Raw genomic sequence first — 19,320 nt, 5'->3', positions numbered from 1 at the left:
TTCAGCATAATTTCCTGAGATTTGTCTAAATTTTTGCATGGATTAATAGTTTTTTCCTTTTGTTACTGATTAGTATTCAATGGTATGGATGTAACACCGTGTATTTAACCATTCATCTAGTGAAGTACTCCTGGGCTGATTCCACTTTTTGTCTATTAGAAATAAAGCTGGCATAAACATTCAGGTACAGGATGTTTTTGAACATAAGTTTTGATATAATCTCTTCATCAATGCCCAAAAGTACAATTGTTGGGTCATTTGGTAGTAATACATATAGTTTTTACAAGAAACTACCAAACTGTTTTTCAGAAACATTATACTATTTTATGTTCTCACCACAAGTCATGAGTGATCCAGATTCTCTACAACCTTTCTATTAATATTTGGTATTGGCATTTTTTTTTCTATTTACTTTTAGCCATTCTGATAGATGTGTAGTGCTATTTTAGTTTTAATTTTTTTTTTAATTTTATTTATTTATTTGACACAGAGAGAGAGACAGCAAGAGAGGGAACACAAGCAGGGGGAGTGGGAGAGGGGGAAGCAGGCTTCCCACTGAGCGGGGAGCTTGATGTGGGACTCGATCCCAGGACCCTGGGATCATGACCTGAGCTGAAGGCAGACGCTTAACGACTGAGCCACCCAGGTGCCCTTAGTTTTAATTTTCATTTCCGTAGTGGCTAATGAATACATGTTCAACATAATTTCATGTGCTTATTTGATACTTGTACATCCTCCTTGAAGTGCCTATGCCTTTATTTTGCCGATCTTCTTTTTTTTAAGATTTATTTATTTATTTGAGAGAGAGGGACAGAGCAGGCAAGCAGGTGGGGGGAGGAGCAGAGAGAGAGAATCTTCAAGCAGACTCCATGCTGAGTGCAAAGCCCAATGTAGAGGCTTGATCTCATGACCCATGAGATTGTGACCTGAGATGAAACCAAGAGTCAGAGGCTTGACTGACTGAGCCACCCCAGGTGGCCCTGCCCATCTTCCAATTAAAGAATTAAAGTGGGATTTTTGGAGTTTTTTTTTTTTTTTTTTTTTTTTTCTGTTGAGTTTTGAGAGTTCTTTATCTTTTAAATACTAGTCAATTGTTGGGTATGCGGTTTGCAAATATTTTCACCCAGCCTATAATTTATTTTTTTTCATTTTTTTCACATGAGCTTTCAAAGAACAAAAGTTTTAGTTTTCATGAGATGTAATTTAAGAGCTTTTCCTTCTGTGGACCATGTTTTTGTGTCAAGTATTAAAACTTTTATCTACCAGAATCCCATTATTTTCTCTGATTTTTTTTCTTAGAAGTCTTATAGCTTTATATTTTATTTTTAAGGCCATAATCCATTTCAAGTTAATTTTATATAAGGCTGGAGGTTTGGGTTGAGATTCAATTTTTGGCTATAGATGTCTAATTGCTCTAGTACAATTTGTTGAAAAGACTAACTTCCCTCGTGAGTATATTTCTAGATCATCTAATCTGTTCCATTGATTAAAGTGTTTATCCCTCCTTTAATATCACATTCTCTTGATTACTTTAGTTATATAGCAATCCAGAATTTTGGGTAGAATAATTCCTACCATTTTATTCTTTTTTGGTAAAACAGTTTATCCTAAATTTTAGAATAAGTTTGTCTACAGAATGCCTTGCTTGGATTTTGGAAGGAATTCCTTAAAAATGTAAATTGAATTTGGAGAGAATTTGGTATCTTTACTATATTGTTTTCCAATCTATGAATATAGTATGCTTTTCCATTATTTGGCTTTTAATTCCTTTCATCAAGAGTTTGCAGTTTTTAGCTATAAAACATCTATAATGTTTTACTAACTGTATACTTAAATATATCATTGTTTTCGGAGTGATTATTATAAGTAGTACTGTATCTTTTATTTCAGAGCCCACATGTTCATTATTAGCATATAGAAATACAATTTGTGTGTGTGTGTGTGTGTGTTTTGGTTGTCGTTGTTGTTCTTGTTCTTATATTCTGTAATGTTGCTGAGTTTATTTGTTAGTTCCAAGTGTTTTATTGAAGATTTCTAAGAGGACATTTTTGTCATTACCAAATAAGGACAGTTTTATTTATTTATTTTCACTTTATAAAGTTTTGTTTCATTTTCTTATCTTATTTCAGGGGCAGGAACTTTTAGTATTATATTGAATGAGTAGTGAGACAGGGTGTCCTTGCCTTGTTTCTAATCTTTTGGAAAAACTATTCTGCTTTTCACCATTAAGTGTCACGTTAACTATAGCTTTTTGTATTTATCAAATTGAGAAAAGTTTCCTCTATTCTTAAGTTGCTTAGAGTTTTTTCACAAATGGGTGTTAATACATCAAGTGCTTTTTCTGCATAAATGGATATAATAATATTTTTTTTCTTTTTTAGCTTTTGATACAGTGGGTTAAATTGATTGATTTTTTTAATGTTGAACATTGTATACTTGGAACATTACCCACTTGGTCTTGATATATAATTCTTCTCACACATTTTTGGGTTCTGTTTGAAAAATATGTAATTTGAAAAATACTTTCTTTTAAGTTAATGAGAAATATTGGTAGTTTTTGTTCTTTCTTCTTCCTTTTTTTTTTTTTTTTTCTAATGTGCTTTTCTACCTTTGGCATTAGAGAAATCTTGGCCTCATAAAACAAGTTGGGAGTGCTCAATTCTTATTCTGTATTCTTGAAGAAATTATATAAAATTGGTGTTAATTATTTTGTAAATGTTTTGTTAGAATTGTTCTATGAAATTATCTGGGCCTGGAAATGTCTTCTTTGTAAGCTTTGCAACTATGAATTGCATAACATTATTGTTATAAGTTTATTCAAATTGTCTATTTCATTGTGGCTGTTTTGGTAGTTTATAGTTTTTGGCAATTAGTCCATTATTTCTAAGCTGTCAATTTTTAAGCATAAAGTTAATTGCAGAATTCTTTTACTATCCTTTAAATGGCTCCAGAATTTTTTTAGCAATATACCTGTTTCATTCCTTATATTGATGATTTGTCTTTTTTAAATATTTATGACTGTGGCTAGATATTTATAAATTTTATTAATGCTTTTTTCCAAAGAACCAGTTTTTCTATTTCATTAATTTGATCTCTTTTCATATTTTCAATTTCATTGATCTCTACTCTTTTTACTTTTCACCTGTTTACTTGCTTTAGGCTTATTTTGGTCTTTATTTCCCAGTTTCTGAGGTGGAAACTTAAATTATTGATTTTAAACTGTCCATTTTTCTAATATAAGAATGTCATGCTATAAATGTCCTTTCAGCATTATTTAGCTGAATCTCAAAACTTTTGATATGTTGTGCTTTCATTTTCATTCAGTTCTATGTATTTTTTTTATTTCATTTGAGACTTCCTATTTAACTTATGGATTATTTAAAAGTAAGTTGTTTTGGGCACCTGGGTGGCTCAGTAGGTAGAGTGTCTGCCTTCAGCTGAGGTCATGATCCCAGGGTTCTGGGATCGAGTCCCACTTTGGGATCTCTGCTTATTGGGGAGCTTTCTTCTCTCTCTGCCCTTCCCCCCGCTCATGCTTGTTCTCTCTCTCTCTCGTAAAAATAAATAAATAAAAATTAAAAAATAAATTAAGTTGTTTTATTTCCATATGTTTATGTTTTTTATTTTTCAAATTTTTATTTGAATTCTAATTAGTTAAGATATAGTGGCATATTGGTTTCAGGAGTAGAATTTAGTGATTCATCAATTTCATATAACACCCAGTACTCAACACATGTGCCCTCCTTAATACACATCACCAATTTAGCTCATTCATCCCCCACTTCCCCTCCAGCAACCCTCAGTTTGTTGTCTATATTTGAGTTTCTTATGGTTTGCTTCCCTCTATTTTTTCCTCTTATCCTATGTTCATCCATTTTGTTTCTTAAATTCCACATATGAGTGAAATCATATGGTATTTGTCTTTCTCTGCCTGACTTATTTCACTTAGCATAATACTCTCTAACTCCATCCAAGTCATTGCAAATGGCAAGATTTCATTCTTTTAGATGGCTGAATAATATTTCATTATATTCCACTTCTGCTTTATCCATTCATCAGTTGATAGACATTTAGGATCTTTCCATAATTTGGGTACTGTTGATAATGCTGCTATAAACATCAGGATGCACGTGCCCCTTCCAATCAGTATTCTTGTATCCTGTGGTAAATACCTAGTAGTACAATTGCTGGGTTATAGGGTAGTTCTATTTTTAACTTTTTGAGGGACCTCCATACTATTTTCCAAAGTGGCTGCTCCAGGTTGCATTCCCACCAACAGAGTAAGAGGTTCCATTTTTCCACATCCTTGCCAAAATCTGTTGTTTCCTGTATTGTTAATTTTAGCCATTCTGACAGGTGTGAGGCGGTGTCTCATCATGGATGTGATTTCTATTTCCCTGATGATGACTGTTGCTGAGCATTTTTTCATGTGTCTGTTGGCCATCTGGCTGTCTTCTTTGGAAAACAGTCTATTCATGTCTTCTGTTCTTTTCTTAACTGGATTATTTAGTTTTTGGGTGTTGAGTTTGGCAAGTTATTTCTAGATTTTAGATACTGACCCTTTATCAGATATCTCACTTGCAAATAGCTTCTCCCATTTCATAGGCTGCCTTTTGGTTTTGTTGATTGTTTCCTTCACTGTGCAGAAGTTTTTATGTGCATGAAGTCCCAATAGTTCGTTTTTGCTCTTGTTTCCCTTGTTTCGGGAGATGTGCTTAGTAAGAAGTTTTTATGGCCAAGGTGAAACAGGTTGCTGCCTTTATTCTCCTCTAGGATTGTGATAGTTTCTTGTCTCACATGTAGGTCTTTCATCAATTTTGAAATTATTTTCTTGTGTGGTGTAAGAAAGTGGTCCATTTTCATTTTTCTGCATGTAGCTGTCCAGTTTTTACTACACCATTTGTTAAAGAGACTGTCTGTTTCCCCCCGATTTTCTTTCCTGCTTTGTAGAAGATTAATTGACCATAGAGTTGAAGGTCCAATTCTGGGTTCTGTATTCTGTTCATTGATCTATGTGTCTGGTTTGTGCTAGACCATACTGTCTTGATGACTACAACTTTGTAATAGAGCTTGAAGTCCAGGAATTGTGATGCCTCTAGATTTGCTTTTCTTTCTGAAGATGGCTTTGGCTATTCTGGGTCTTTTGTTGTTTCATACAAAGTTTAGGATTGTTTGTTCTAGCTCTGGGAAAAATGCTGTTGGCATTTTGATAGGGATTGCATTACATGTATAGATTGCTTTTGGTAATATACACATTTTAACAATGTTTGTTCTTCCAATCCGTGAGCATGAAATGTTTTTCCATTTCTTTGTGTCCTCTTCAATTTCTTTCATAAGTGTTTTACAGTTTTCAGAGTACAGATCTTTTACCTCTTTGATTAGGTTTCTTCCAAGGTATCTTATGGATTTGGTGCAATTATAAATGGGATTAATTCCTTGATTTCTCCTTCTGCTGTCTCATTATTGATGTATAGAAATGAAACACAATTCTGTACATTGATTTTATATCCTGCGACTTTGCTGAATTCATGGATCAGTTCTAGCAATTTTTTGATGGGGTCTTTCAGATTTTCTCTATAGAGTATCATGCCCCCTGAGAAGAATGAAAGCTTGACTACTTCCTTGCCAATTTGGATATCTTTTATTTATTTATTTATTTTTTTTTAAGATTTTTTTTTTATTTATTTGAGAGAGAGAGAGAGCCCATGAGAGGGGGGAGGGTCAGAGGGAGAAGCAGACTCCCAGCTGAGCAGGGAGCCTGACGCGGGACTCGATTTTGGGACTCCAGGATCATGACCTGAGCCGAAGGCAGTCGCTTAACCAACTGAGCCACCCAGGCGCCCGTCTTTTATTTCTTTTTGTTGTCTGATTGCTGAGGCAAGGACTTCCAGTACTGTGTTAAATAACAATGGTGAGAGTGTACATCCCTGTTTTTTTTCCTGACTGTAGAGGAAAAGCTTTCAGTTTTTCCCCTTTAGGATGATATTGGCTGTGGGTTTTTCATATACGGCCTTTATGATGTTGAGGTATGTTCCCTCTATCCCTACTTTATTGAGTGTTTTTATCATGGATGGATGCTGTATTTTGTCAAATGCTTTTCCCTCATCTACTGAGAAGATTATATGTTTTCTTTTATTAATGTAGTATATCACATGGATTGATTTATGAATACTGAACCACCCTTGTAACCCAGGAATAAATCCCCCTTGATCATGGTAAATAATCCTTTTAATGCACTGTTAGATTTGATTTGCTAGTATCTTGTTGAGAATTTTTGCATTCATGTTCATCAGGCATTTGGCCTGTAATTCTCCTTTCTAGTGGGTTCTTTTTTCTGGTTCTGGGAACAAGGTAATGCTGGCCTTGGAATTTGGAAGTTTTCTTTCCATTTCTATATTTTGAATTAGTTTGAGAAGAATAGATATTAAATCTTTTTACATGTCTGGTAGAATTTCCCTAGGGAGCCAGCTGGACCTGGACTATTGTTTATAGAGAAATTTTATATATTTATTTATTTATTTATTTATTTATTTATTTATTTATTTATTACTTATTTATTTGAGAGAGAGAGAGAAAGCAGGGACGAGGGGCAGAGGGGGAGGGAAGGAATCCAAAGCAGACTCCATGCCCAGCCTCATGCAGGGCTAGGAGATCATGACCTGAGCTGAAACCGAGTCATGCACTGAACCCACTGAGCCACCCAGGCACCCTGTTTGTTGGGAGAATTTTATTACTAATTCAATTTCCTTGTTGGTCATGGGTCTCTTCAAATTTTCTATTTTCCTGTTTCAATTTTGGTAGTTTATATGTCTCTAGGAATTGATCCATTTCTTCTAGATTGCCCAATTTGTTGGTATATAATTTTTCATAATATTCTCTTATAATTGTGTGTATTTCTGTGGTGTTGGTTGTGATCTCTCCTCTTTCTTCCATGCTTTTATTTGTTTGGGTCCTTTCTCTCTCTCTCTCTTTTTTTTGTAAATATGGCTAGGGGTTTATCAATTTCATTAATTCTTCTGAAGAACCAGCTCTTAGTTTTATTGATCTGATCTGTTTTTTTGTTGCTGTTTGTTTCTTTGTTTGTCTCTGATCTTTGTTATTTCCCTTATTCTGTTGTCTTTAGGCTTTATTTGCTGTTCCTGTTTAGTTTCTTTATGTGTAAAGTTAGGTTGTGTATCTGAGAGATTTTTTGCTTCTTGAGGTAAGCATGTGTTGGTATATACTTCTCCTTAGGATTGCTTTTGCTGCATCCCAAAGGTTCTGGACTGCCATGTTTTCATTTTCATTTCCTTCCATGTATTACAGTTCTAAAAAGGAAAAAGTATTCTTGGCTGCATATTTTTCCCATTCAGCACATTCAATATATCATGCCACTTTCTTCTAGCTTGTCAGGTTCCCATGAAAAGATCTGCTGCTAACCTAGTTTGTCTTCCCTTGTAAGTTAGGGACTTTTTTTTCCCCCCTTGGTGCTTTCAGGATTCTTTCCTTATATCTGTATTTTGCAAATTTTACTACAATATATCCTGGTGTTGGCTGGCCTTTGTTGATTTTGATAGGAGTTCTTTGTGTCTCCTAGATTTGGATATCTTTTTTTTTTCCCAGATTAGGGAAGTTTTCAGCTATAATTCGCTCAAATAAATCTTCTGCCTCTTTTTCCCTTTCTTCTTCTTCTAGGACTACTATGATACTAATGTTATTACACTTTATGGAGTCACTAAGTTCCCTAAGTATACTTTCGTGATCCAAGATTTTTCTTTCCCTCTTTTGATCAGCTTCATTATTTTGCATATTTCTATATTTGTATCACTTAATCATACCTCTGCTTCTTCCATCCTTGTAATCATTACATCCAGTCAATTTCAAATATCGGCTATTATATTTTTCATTTTGGCCTCATTGGTTTTAAGCTCTTTTATATCTCTGGTAAGGGTCTCTTCAGTTTCTTCTATAGTTTTCTCAAGCCCAGCTACTATCTTTATGATTGTTGTTGTAAATTCTGGTTCAGGTACCTGCAGAGCAAAGGTGGTGGGGCTTGGTATAAGAGGACAAAGCCTCCACTGTGTGTGCTTTGCCACTAGCTGAAGTCCATCTATACTGATGGAGAGGGCGAAAAATGACATTGGCCTACCCTCTTCCTCAGAGAGGGGAGTTTGTGCCTGCTGCTGTTCAGGAAGCCCTCACAGAAGAATGAATGATCCCCCCACCTTGGGTCCTCAGCTTCTTCAGAAACCTGCCTTATCCTGTCTGTATCCAAGTCAACTGCCAGCCTGGTGTCCCAGTGCTCCTGTGTTTTATCTCAGGCATGTAGCTGGATTTCAAAACTCCAAATTTTAGGGAACTGTCTCAACGTGGAACTGCACTAATCCTCTGGGGAGGGTCTCCCCATGCTGTGGCTGGTCTGGTTTGTCCCAGAAAAGCAGTCATAGGACCACTAGGGGCTTAGGGTCTATGGTAAAGCACAGAAAAAAACAGCATCCTGGTTAGCCACCCTCAGAAGGCCTCTCTGCTCTTATGCTAATGAACAGGACAGCTCAAATGGCACCCACTGGCTCTTTTGTCCTCTAAGAGGCAATGCTGCCTCTTCCAGATGTACTCCAAGAAAGGGAACTGTCTCTCCCAGCATGACCCAAGGTATCTTCAGAGCACATTGTCTGCTCCTGGGCCTCTTCCCTCCTCCACAGGAATACCACTACCTACACCTGCCAGGCTCAGCCCTGCTGAAGGCACAGACTTGTAAAACTTCAGACTTTCAACTCCACTGCTTGTAACAACTTGCAGAAAGCATCCTTTCCCTTTTTCCCAGTCAATCGTTTTGGGGAAGTGTTTTTCTTGTGCAATTCCTTGTGTGCTGTTTTCTCTCTTTCTGCCTTCCCCTCCTCTCTCTGTGATCAGGGCTCCCTCCCCTCTGCAGCACCCCTGATTCTTCTCTCCCCCAAATCACATGTCTACACCTCCTACCTTCTACAGTGTGGACTCTTTTCTCCCTCTAGTTGTGATTTTGTTCTCTCAGTCCTCAGGTCAATTTCCTGGGTATTCAGAATAATTTGAGAATTATGTAGCTGTGTTTGAGGGATCAGGCAAGCATAAAGTTTACCTTTTACTCTGCCATATTAAATCCTCCCTTATTTCCATATGTTAGAGATTTTCTTCGTGTTTTTCTTTAACTGATTCCTAGTTTGATTCCATTATGGTTGGAGAACACAATCCGTGCAATTTCAATTCTTGTAGATGCGTTGAAGTTTGTTTTATGGCCTTGGGCATGAGCTCTCTTAGTTAATGTTCTATTAGCATTTGAAAAAAAAATCAGCTTCTTAAGTGAATACAAATTTATTCACTTTCTTGGATGAAGTGTTATGTGTGAGTTAGATCTTATTGGCTGATTTCTTTATTATCTTTTATGTCCTTGCCAAATTTCTGTAGAGAAGCCTACAAGTTATTGACAGGGAAGTACTGAAGTTCCCAACTGTAACTGTGGAATTTTCTAGATCACCTTTTAATTTTTTTAGTTATTATTTCATACATTTTAAGGTTCTAATATTTGTTGTCTTCCTAGTAAATTGAACCTATATCATTATGTAATATTTCTCTTTATCTCTAGCAGTGTTCTTTATTTTGAAATCTACTTCATCATGAGTTAACTTTTAAAAAATTAGTGTTTAAAAATTGATTAAAAACTTTATTAAGCTTTAATTTTCCTTTCAATTGTTCCATCTTGAATATGTGTATTTCCCTAACATTCATCCTAATCTGTAACATTCATCCTCTGTAGATATACTGTATAAAATAAAGTTTATTTTTGAATAAAATTTTATTTTTAAGTTTTAATACCGCATCTGTTGGCCTACCAAATATCTATCTTTTTTCTAGATAGAAGTCCTGAGGCAATGACAAAAGCAAAAATAAACTATTGGGACTACACCAAAATAAAAAGCTTCTGTACAGGAAAGGAAACAATCAACAAAACAAAAAGGGGGGCGCCTGGGTGGCTGAGTCGTTAAGCGTCTGCCTTCGGCTCAGGTCATGATCCCAGAGTCCTGGAATCGAGCTCCGCATCGGGCTCTCTGCTCAGCGGGAAGCCTGTTTCTCTCTCTCCCACTCCCCCTGCTTGTGTTCCCTCTCTTGCTGTGTCTCTGTCAAATAAATAAATAAAATCTTAAAAAAACAACAACAACAACAACACCAACAAAAAAAACAAAACAAAAAGGTAGCCTACAGAATGGGAAAGATATATGCAAATGACATAATTGATAAAGGGTTAGTATCCAGAATTCTAGAAAGAACTCATCAAACTCAATACCCAAAAAACAGATAATCTAATTGAAAAATGGGCAGAAGACATGAATAGACATTTATCCAAGAAGGTGGCCAACAGACACATGAAAAGATGCTCGACATCACTTATAATCAGGGAAATACAAATCTAAACCACAATGAGATATCACCTCACACATGTCAGAATAACTAAAATCAACAAAACAAGAAATAATAGGTGTTGGCAAGGGAAGAAAAAGGGGAACCCTCTTGCACTGTTGGTGAGAATGTTAACTAGTACAGTCAGTCTGGAAAACAGTATGGAGGTTCCTCAAAAAGTTATAAATAGAACTACCTTATGATATAGCAATTGCATTACTCAATATTTACCCAAAGATACAAAACCACTAATTCACAGGGGTACATTACCCCTTATGTTTATAGCAGCATTATTTATAATATCCAAGATAATGGAAGCAGCCAAGTGTCCATTGATTGTTGAATGGATAAAGAAGTAGTACATATATATACAATGGAATATTATTCAGCCATAAAAAAGAATAAAATCTTGCCCTATGCAATGATATGGATGGAGCTAGAGAGTATAATGCTAAGTGAAATTAGTCAGTCAGAGAAAGAAATACCATATGATTTCGCTCATATTTAAGAAACAAAATGAAAAAGCAAAGAAAAACACCACACACGGAAACCAAGAAACAGACTCTTAGCTATAGAGAACAAACTGATGGTTGTCAGAGGAGAAGTGGGTAGGGGGATGGGTATATAGGTGAGGAGATTAAGGAGTACACTAGTAATGATGAACACCTGGTGATTAAAATAAAAATTAAAAAAAAAATTGAACAGAGACTTTCCATTTCTCTGTGGTTTAAATCTTTTAGATATAGAAAAGTCCTACGCAGCTTCATTATATTAGAATATGGTAGATTCATATTCTGCAATTCATTTTAAAATGCATATTTCAAAGTGAAGCAAAAACATCTCTGAACTTAGGTTTTTGTTTGTTTGTTTGTTTTTTGATTGTTTAAACATCTAGTTGACTCCAGCATCACATATACTTACATGATTCCTTAGGTTTAAATTCCATATTCTGATAAAATGCAAAAGTTTGTTGTATAAGACAGTGTTGTTTACTAAACTTTCTAAATTACTATCACATTCTTTGGTTACTTAGTATCTTTTTCTAAAATCTACTAGCACTTGACAGTTGCATCATATTGAAGATATTGTTTTATTGCTCTTTATTCTTTAGAAAAACCCTTAAAATAATACTAAAAAAACTTTTATGCTTCCAAGCAGTATAAAAGCATTTATAAAGATAAATGTGTTTGTTTTGAAATTAGTACACATTTTAATAAAATACTCAAAAACTATAAATATCAGAAGATAAGATGTTTTGAAACTTTTTATGTAATATATGGATGTTGTCGAAATATTTCAAAAATATGCTTAGGACTTAATTTTTACAGATGAGATAACAGCTACACTGAGTAACTAAATGAAGGTGTTAGTGAAAAGTCAAAGAAGGAAAAACAATTTCATAATTAATACATGGGTTTGCAGTGCAACCAGTAGTGATTTACATATTAAAGTGTAGCAGCATTTGCCTATATTTTCAGTACCAATTTACTAACTCATCTTAAAAATAGGGTTTGACTCCTAGATATAATATATTTTCCTTATAAAATAATGTCCTGAATTTTAGATGAGAATTTTACATTATAAATGTACTGTACAGAACATTCTGACAAGGATTATAATAAATCCTTCTTCAAATTTTACTCTGATGTATCATATATAACAGTGAATATTGGAACCACACACATACAAAAGCAAAATGAAATATTCATTTTATGTGGTACTTCTACAAATTTCTCTTAACATCTGAAGATATAACTTTCCTATTTTTAATCAAATGCATTAGGTATACAATTATTGCCTTCACTACTGGACTTGAGACTATTTTTAAAAAGAAACGTTTACTCTCCCTTAAATATGTGAGAAAAATACCTTTAAAACATGTTAAATGAATTTTCTTATTGAAGTCATATTTCATGTGTTATATTTTTTATCAAATGTCAAAATCTCAGTAGCAGCTGAAGGCATAAAATAGGAATGTATGAAAAATCATATCTTCATTGACTTAACAATTATCAAAGTATTACTTCTTTATACAAATTAGAAGATTTAAGTTAAAACTTTAACTACTTATACCAAAATTAAAATATACAAACACAAAAGTATTTTGAAATATATATATATATATTTATACTTTAAATCACATCAAAACAAATAAAATTAATAAATATTTAAATATGAAATTGGATAATATTTCATGTTCTAATATTCTTTACTATACACTACTTTGCTAATTATTCATGAGTATAAAATAGAATTATCCAAAGCAAATTCTAAATTTGCAATATATTTATTTTCTAAAATAAGAGAAAACACCTGCATAGGTAGAAATATAGACTATGAAGCAAAACTCAACTTTTCATGATTTTTCACAAGCAGTAATGTAAAAGATTTATAAAAAATTATCTGAAATGATGAATTTTATCTATAAAGTGATACATTGGGGGGTGCAGTAGGAAGATGGCAGCAGAGTAGTAGGATCCTTGGCTCACTTCATCCCATGAACACAACTAAGTAACTATCAAATGATAATAATATCACAGAAATTGACCTGAAGACTGACAGAGCAAACTCAACCAACTAAAGAGATAGAAGAGGCCTCATCAAAGAAGGTAGGAAGTACAGAAACATTGTTTAGGTGAGAAATGGATCCTGGCTGCTGCAGAGGTGTAGGAGTCATGGTCATGGAGAAGGGTGAGAGAGAGAGAGGAGCATACAGGGGAACACACAAGGAGAAAGTTTCTCCAAAGTCATTGGCTTAGAAAATGAGAGGGGCTGAATTTCATGAGTTCATGCAACCAGCCAGGTTTAAGGCATGGAGTTTTAAAAGTCAGCAGGTTTGGCTGGAATAGGGCCGGGAGGGCATTGTGATGCTCTCAGAAAGAAGACAGACAAACACCCTGGGGCAGTCAGCGTGGAAGCAGCAATCTGAAGAGTGCCTGGGGCACACAGTGGTGAGATTATTTGTTTTTCTGAGTGTCCTTGAGAGGCAGCATTCATGGAGACACCTCTCTGGGAACAAAGGAGCTGGCTGGCACCATTTCCCTCCTCTGCCTGAGGGAAGCAGGACCAAACTCACACTGGCTGCCTAACTTGCTTACAAAAACCCCCATCTCCCTGCGCTCCAGTGGAACTGCCCTCCTCAGTCATTCTTGCCTCAGTCCCAACATGGTAGGCCCTCCCCAGAAGACCAGCACAAACCCCTGCCCACAGCATGTCTCCCAACCAGAGAATTTTGCAGGACCTTAGTTCCAGTGGAGGTGGTGACAGGTCTCAGTTCACAATCAGACCAGAGCACCTAGTTAAAACTTGCCACATTGAGGCCAGGAACCAAACACTGCCCACAGCAGACAAGGAGAGCCTCTGCAGACTACTGGCCTGAAGAATAGAGCAGCCAGCACACATAACAGAGGGCACACAGCACACACCAAAGAATCTGTGAAGTGCCAGGCCCTGGGCACTACATGACCTTTTCTTCATAAGGTCAGTATTTTCAGGAGAAGGAGACATAACTGGCTTTTCTAACACAGAGGAGAAGGCAGAGACTTAGACAAAATGTACAGAACAAGGTCATGGCCATGATCTAAATGAAACAAATATAAATAACATGCCTGATGAAGAATTTAAAGCAACAATCATAAGGATACTCACTGGGCTTGAGAAAAGAATAAAAGACATCAATGAGACCCTTACTACAGAGATAAAAGAGTTACAAAAGAATCAATCAGAAATGAAGAGTGTAATAAATGAGGATAGAAAAATGCTTGATGCAATGAACAGCATGCTGGAAAAAGCACAAGAATGAATTAATGATCTAGAAGACAAAGTAAGTTCAATAAAAGAAAGAAAGAATAATTATGCAAAACAAGAATAAACTTAGGGAAATCAATGGTTCCATCAAACATTATAACATTCATATTATTGGAGTCACAGAAGAAGAAAGAGAGAGGGGGGCAGAAAATTCATTTGAAGAAATAACAGCTGGAAACTTTCCTAATCTGGGGAAGGAAACAGACATCCAGATTCAAGAAGCACAGAGAACTCCCATCAAAATCAACAGGGGTGCCTGGGTGGCTCAGTCGTTAAGCGTCTGCCTTCAGCTTGGGTCATGATCCCAGGGTCCTGGGATTGAGCCCCACATCGGGCTCCCTGCTCTGCAGGAAGCCTGCTTCTCCCTCTCCCACTCCCCCTGCTTGTGTTCCCTCTCTTGCTGTGTCTCTCTCTGTCAAATAAATAAATAAAATCTTAAAAAAAAAAAAGACTGTCCTTAAAAAAAAAAAAAAGTCAACAAAAGCAGGCCAGCACCAAGACTTATTGAAATTTATTTTGCAAAATATAAATAATTTTATACAAAAAATATATATTTATATTTAAAATATAATTTTTAAAGAAAAAAATCTTAAAAGCAACAATACAAAATAAGTCATTAACTTACAAGGGAAATCCATAAGGCTAGCTGGTAACTTTTCAACAGAAACGTGGTAACCCAGAGGGGAGTGGCATGATATATTCAAAATGATGAATAGGAAAAATTAGCAGCCAAGAATATTCTATCCAGCAAGGTTGTTATTCAAAATAGAAAGAGAAATAAAGAGCTCCCCAGACAAACAAAAACTAGAGTTCATGACCACTAAACCAGCTCTGCAAGAAATATTAAAAGTGACTACTTTAGTGGAAAGGAGAGATCAAAAGTGACAGTATAAAGGTAGCAAACACAAAAGCAATAAAAATGAATATCTGTAAGAATTAGTCAAGGAACTCACACCAAAAAAGGATATAAAATATAATAACATATACCTAAAATGAGGAGAGAATGAATTCAAACTTCAACAACCATCAACTTAATATAGACTGCTCTTTGCAGAAGAGGCTGTATACAAATCTAATGGTAGCCATATATCAAAAACCACTAATAAACATGCAAAAAAATAAAGAGAAAGAAATCCAAATATATCACCCAAGAAAATCAGCAAAGCATGAAAGAGAGGACCAGAAAGGATAAGAAAAAAATCTCCAGAAACAACCAAAATACAAGCAATAAAATGGCAATAAATAAATATCTATCACTAATTACTTTGAATTTAAATGAACTAAATGCTCCAATCAAAAGACATAGGGTGTCAAAATGGATTAAAAAACAACAATAACAACAACACAAGATCCATCTATATGCTGCTTACAAGAGACTCATTTTAGAGCCAAAGACACCTGTAGGTTGAAAGTGAGGGCATACAGAAACATTTATCATGCTAATGGACATCAAAAGAAAGCCAGAGTAACAATACTTATATCAGACAAGCTAGACTTTAAAACAAAGACTATAACAAGAGACAAAGAAGAGCACTATATAATAATAGAGGGGACAATTCAACAAAAAGACCTAACAATTGCAAATATTTATGCCCCCAACTTGGGAGCACCCAAATATATAAATAAATTAATAACAAACATAAAGAAACTAATAGATAATAATACAATAATAGTAGGGGACTTTCATACCCCACTTACATCAAAGGGCAGATCATCTAAACAGAAAATCAACAAGGAACAATGGCTTGGAATGAAGACTGAACCTGATGGACTTAACAGAATATTCAGAACATTCCATCCTACAACAGCAGAACAGACATTCTTTTCAAGTGCACAGCGAACATTCTCCAGAATAAATCACATAATATGTCACAAAACAGGTCTCGACAAATACAAAAAGATTAAAGTCATACCATGCACTTTTTCTGGCAACAACACTATGAAACTAAAGTCAACCACAAGGAAAAAATCTTGAAAGACCATAAATACATGGAGGTTAAACAACATGCTCCTAAACAATGAATGGGTCAACCAGAAAATCAAAGAAGAAATTTAAAAAAAAAAAAAAAAAGGAAACAAATGAAAATAAAAACATGACAGTCCAAAACCTTTGGAATGCAGCAAAGTAGTCCTAAGAGGGAAGTATATAGCAATACAGGCCGTCCTCAAGAAGCAAGAAAAATCTCAAATAAGCAACCTAAATTTACACCTAAAGGTGCTAGAAGGGAACAACAAATGAAGCCTAAAGCCAGAAGAAGGAAGGATATAATAAATATTAGAGCAGAAATAAATGATTTAGAATAAACAAACTAAATAAAATAAAATTAAATTAAATTAAATTAAATCAAATTAAATTAAATTAAATTAAATTAAATTAAATTAAATTAAACAGTAGAACAGGTCAATGAAACCAGGAGCTGGTCCTTTGGAAAAAATTAGTAACTTGATAAACCTCTAGCAAGACTAATCAAGAAAAAAGAGAAAGGACTAAAATAAATAAAATCACAAATGAGAGAGGAAAAATAACAACCAATACCACAGAAAGGCAAACAATTATAAGAGAACATTATGAAAAACTATTATGCCAACAAATTGAACAACTTAGAAGAAATGGGTAAATTCCTAGAAACATATATCCTACCAAAACTGAAACAGGAAGAAAAAGAGAATTTGAACCGACTCATTACCAGCAAAGAAATTGAATCTGTAATCATAAAACAAACAAAAGTCCAGTGCCAGATGGCTTCACAAGCAAATTCTACCAAATATTTAAAAAAGAGTTAATACCCATTCTTCTCAAGCTATTCCAAAGAACAGAAAAGGAAGGAAAGCTTCCAAATTCACTCTATGAGGCCAGCATTATCCTGATGCCAAAACCAGATAAAAACACCACTAACTACAGGCTAATATCTCTGATGAACATGGATGCAAAATTTCTCAACAAAATACTATCAAACCAAATCCAACATTCATTAAAAAATAATCATTCACCACCATTTTATGGGATTTATTCCTGGGTTGCAGGGGTGGTTCAATATTCACAAATCAATCAACACGATACATCACATCAATAAAGGAAAGAATAAGAACCATACAATCATTTCAATAGATGCTGAAAAAGCATTTGACAAAGTACAAGATCCATTCATTAAAAAAAAACAAACTCAAAAAACTATGTTTAGAGGGAATGCACCTCAACATAATAAAGGCCATATATATTACAAACCCACAGCTAATGCCATCCTCAATAAGGAAAAACTGATTTTTCAGTACAGTCAGGAACAAGACAGGCATGTCCACTCTCACCACTTTTATTGAACATAGTACTGGAAATCCTAGTCCCAGCAATCAGACAACATAAAGAAATAAAAACCATCCAAATCAGTAAGTAAGAAAACAAACTTTCGCTATTTGCCGATGACAAAAACGGAAGAAAGACCTAAATCTTAGACAGAAATCCATGAAAATCCTAGAAGAGAACGCAGACAGTAATCTCTTTGACACTGATTGGCTGTAGCAACTTCTTACTAGGCAAATCTCCTGAGGCAAGGGAAACAAAAGTAAAAATGAACTACTGGGAACTCATCAAGATAAAAAAAATATATATTTGTATATTTTGGATAAAAATTCTTTATCAGCTGTGTCTTTTGCCAGTCTCTCATCTGTGTCTTCTCTTCTAATTGTTTTGATGATGTCTTTCACAGAGCAAAAGTTTTTAATTATAGTAAGTCGAGATTATCAATTCTTTCTTTCATGGGCTGTTCCTTTGTATCGAAAAAGGCATTGCCATACCCAGGGTCATCTAGGTTTTCTCATATGTTATTATCTAGGAGTTTTATACCTTAGATTCATTTTGAGTTTCTGTGAAGGGTATAAGGTCAATGTCTAGATTCATTTCTTTGTATGCGGATGTTCTACTTGTTCCAGTGCCATTTGTTGAGGAGGGTGTCTTGTTCCATTTTATTATATTTTCTTCTTTGTCAAGGATCAGTTGATTATACTTAATGGGAGTCTGTTTCTGGGCTCTCTGTTCTATTCCATTGATCTATTTATCTATTCTTTAGTCAGTTCCACACCGTTTTAATACTATAGCTTCACATATCTTTAAATCAGGTAGGATCACAGCTCTGAATTTGCTCTTCTCTTTCAATATTGTATTGGCTATTCTAGGGCTTTTGCTTATCCATATAAACTTCAGAATTAATGTTTGTTGATATTCATAAAATAACTTGCTGGGATTTTGAATGGGATTTCATTGAATCTATAGATCAAATTGGGAAGAACTGATATCCTGACCGTATTGTGTCTTCCTATTCATGAACAAAGAATATTGCTCCATTTATTTAGCTTTTTGATTTCTTTCATCACAGTTTTGTAGTTTTCCTCATATATATGCTCTACATATTTTGTTAAATTTATACCAAAGTATTTGTTTTTGATTGTTAATGTAAATGTTATTATGTTTTTAATTTCAAATTCCACTTGTTTATCATAGGTATATAGGGAAGCAATTGACTTTTGTGTAATTGATTTTGTATCCTGCATACTAGTTATAATCACTTTATATTTCCAAGAGAGTTTTTTTTTTTAATCAATTCTTTTAGATTTTCTACATAGGTGATCATGTCTTCTACAAAGACAGTTTTATGTCTTCCTTCTCAACCTATATATGTTTCTTTTCTTTTTTCTGCCTTATTACATTAGCAAGGACTTTCAGTATGATGTTGAAAAGGAGTGGTGAGAGGGGACATCCTTGCCTTATATCTGATCACAGTGAGAAAGCTTCAAGATTCTCACCATTAGGTATGATGTTGGCTGTAAGTTTTTGTAGATGGTCTTTGTCAAGTGGAAAGAGTTCTCCTCTCTTCTTAAATTACTGAGAGTTTTTATCACAAATGTGTGCTGGATTTTCTCAAATATTTTTTCCATAGCTATTGATATGATCATGTGACCTTGCTATCTTCTTTTCTTTTCCTTTCTCTTCCCCTTTCCCTTCCTCTTCTCCTTTCCCCTTTCTCTTTCCCCTTTCTCCTTTCAGTTCTTTTTCTTTTTCTTTTTTCTTTCTTTCTTTCTTTCTTTCTTTCTTTCTTTCTTTCTTTCTTT

Source organism: Mirounga leonina, unplaced genomic scaffold, assembly GCF_011800145.1.
Source record: "Mirounga leonina isolate KUSES-001 unplaced genomic scaffold, KU_Mleo_1.0 Mir_176, whole genome shotgun sequence".
Taxonomy (NCBI): Eukaryota; Metazoa; Chordata; class Mammalia; order Carnivora; family Phocidae; genus Mirounga; species Mirounga leonina.
The sequence above is the reverse complement of the archived record's forward strand: the minus strand, read 5'-3'. Positions refer to the sequence as shown.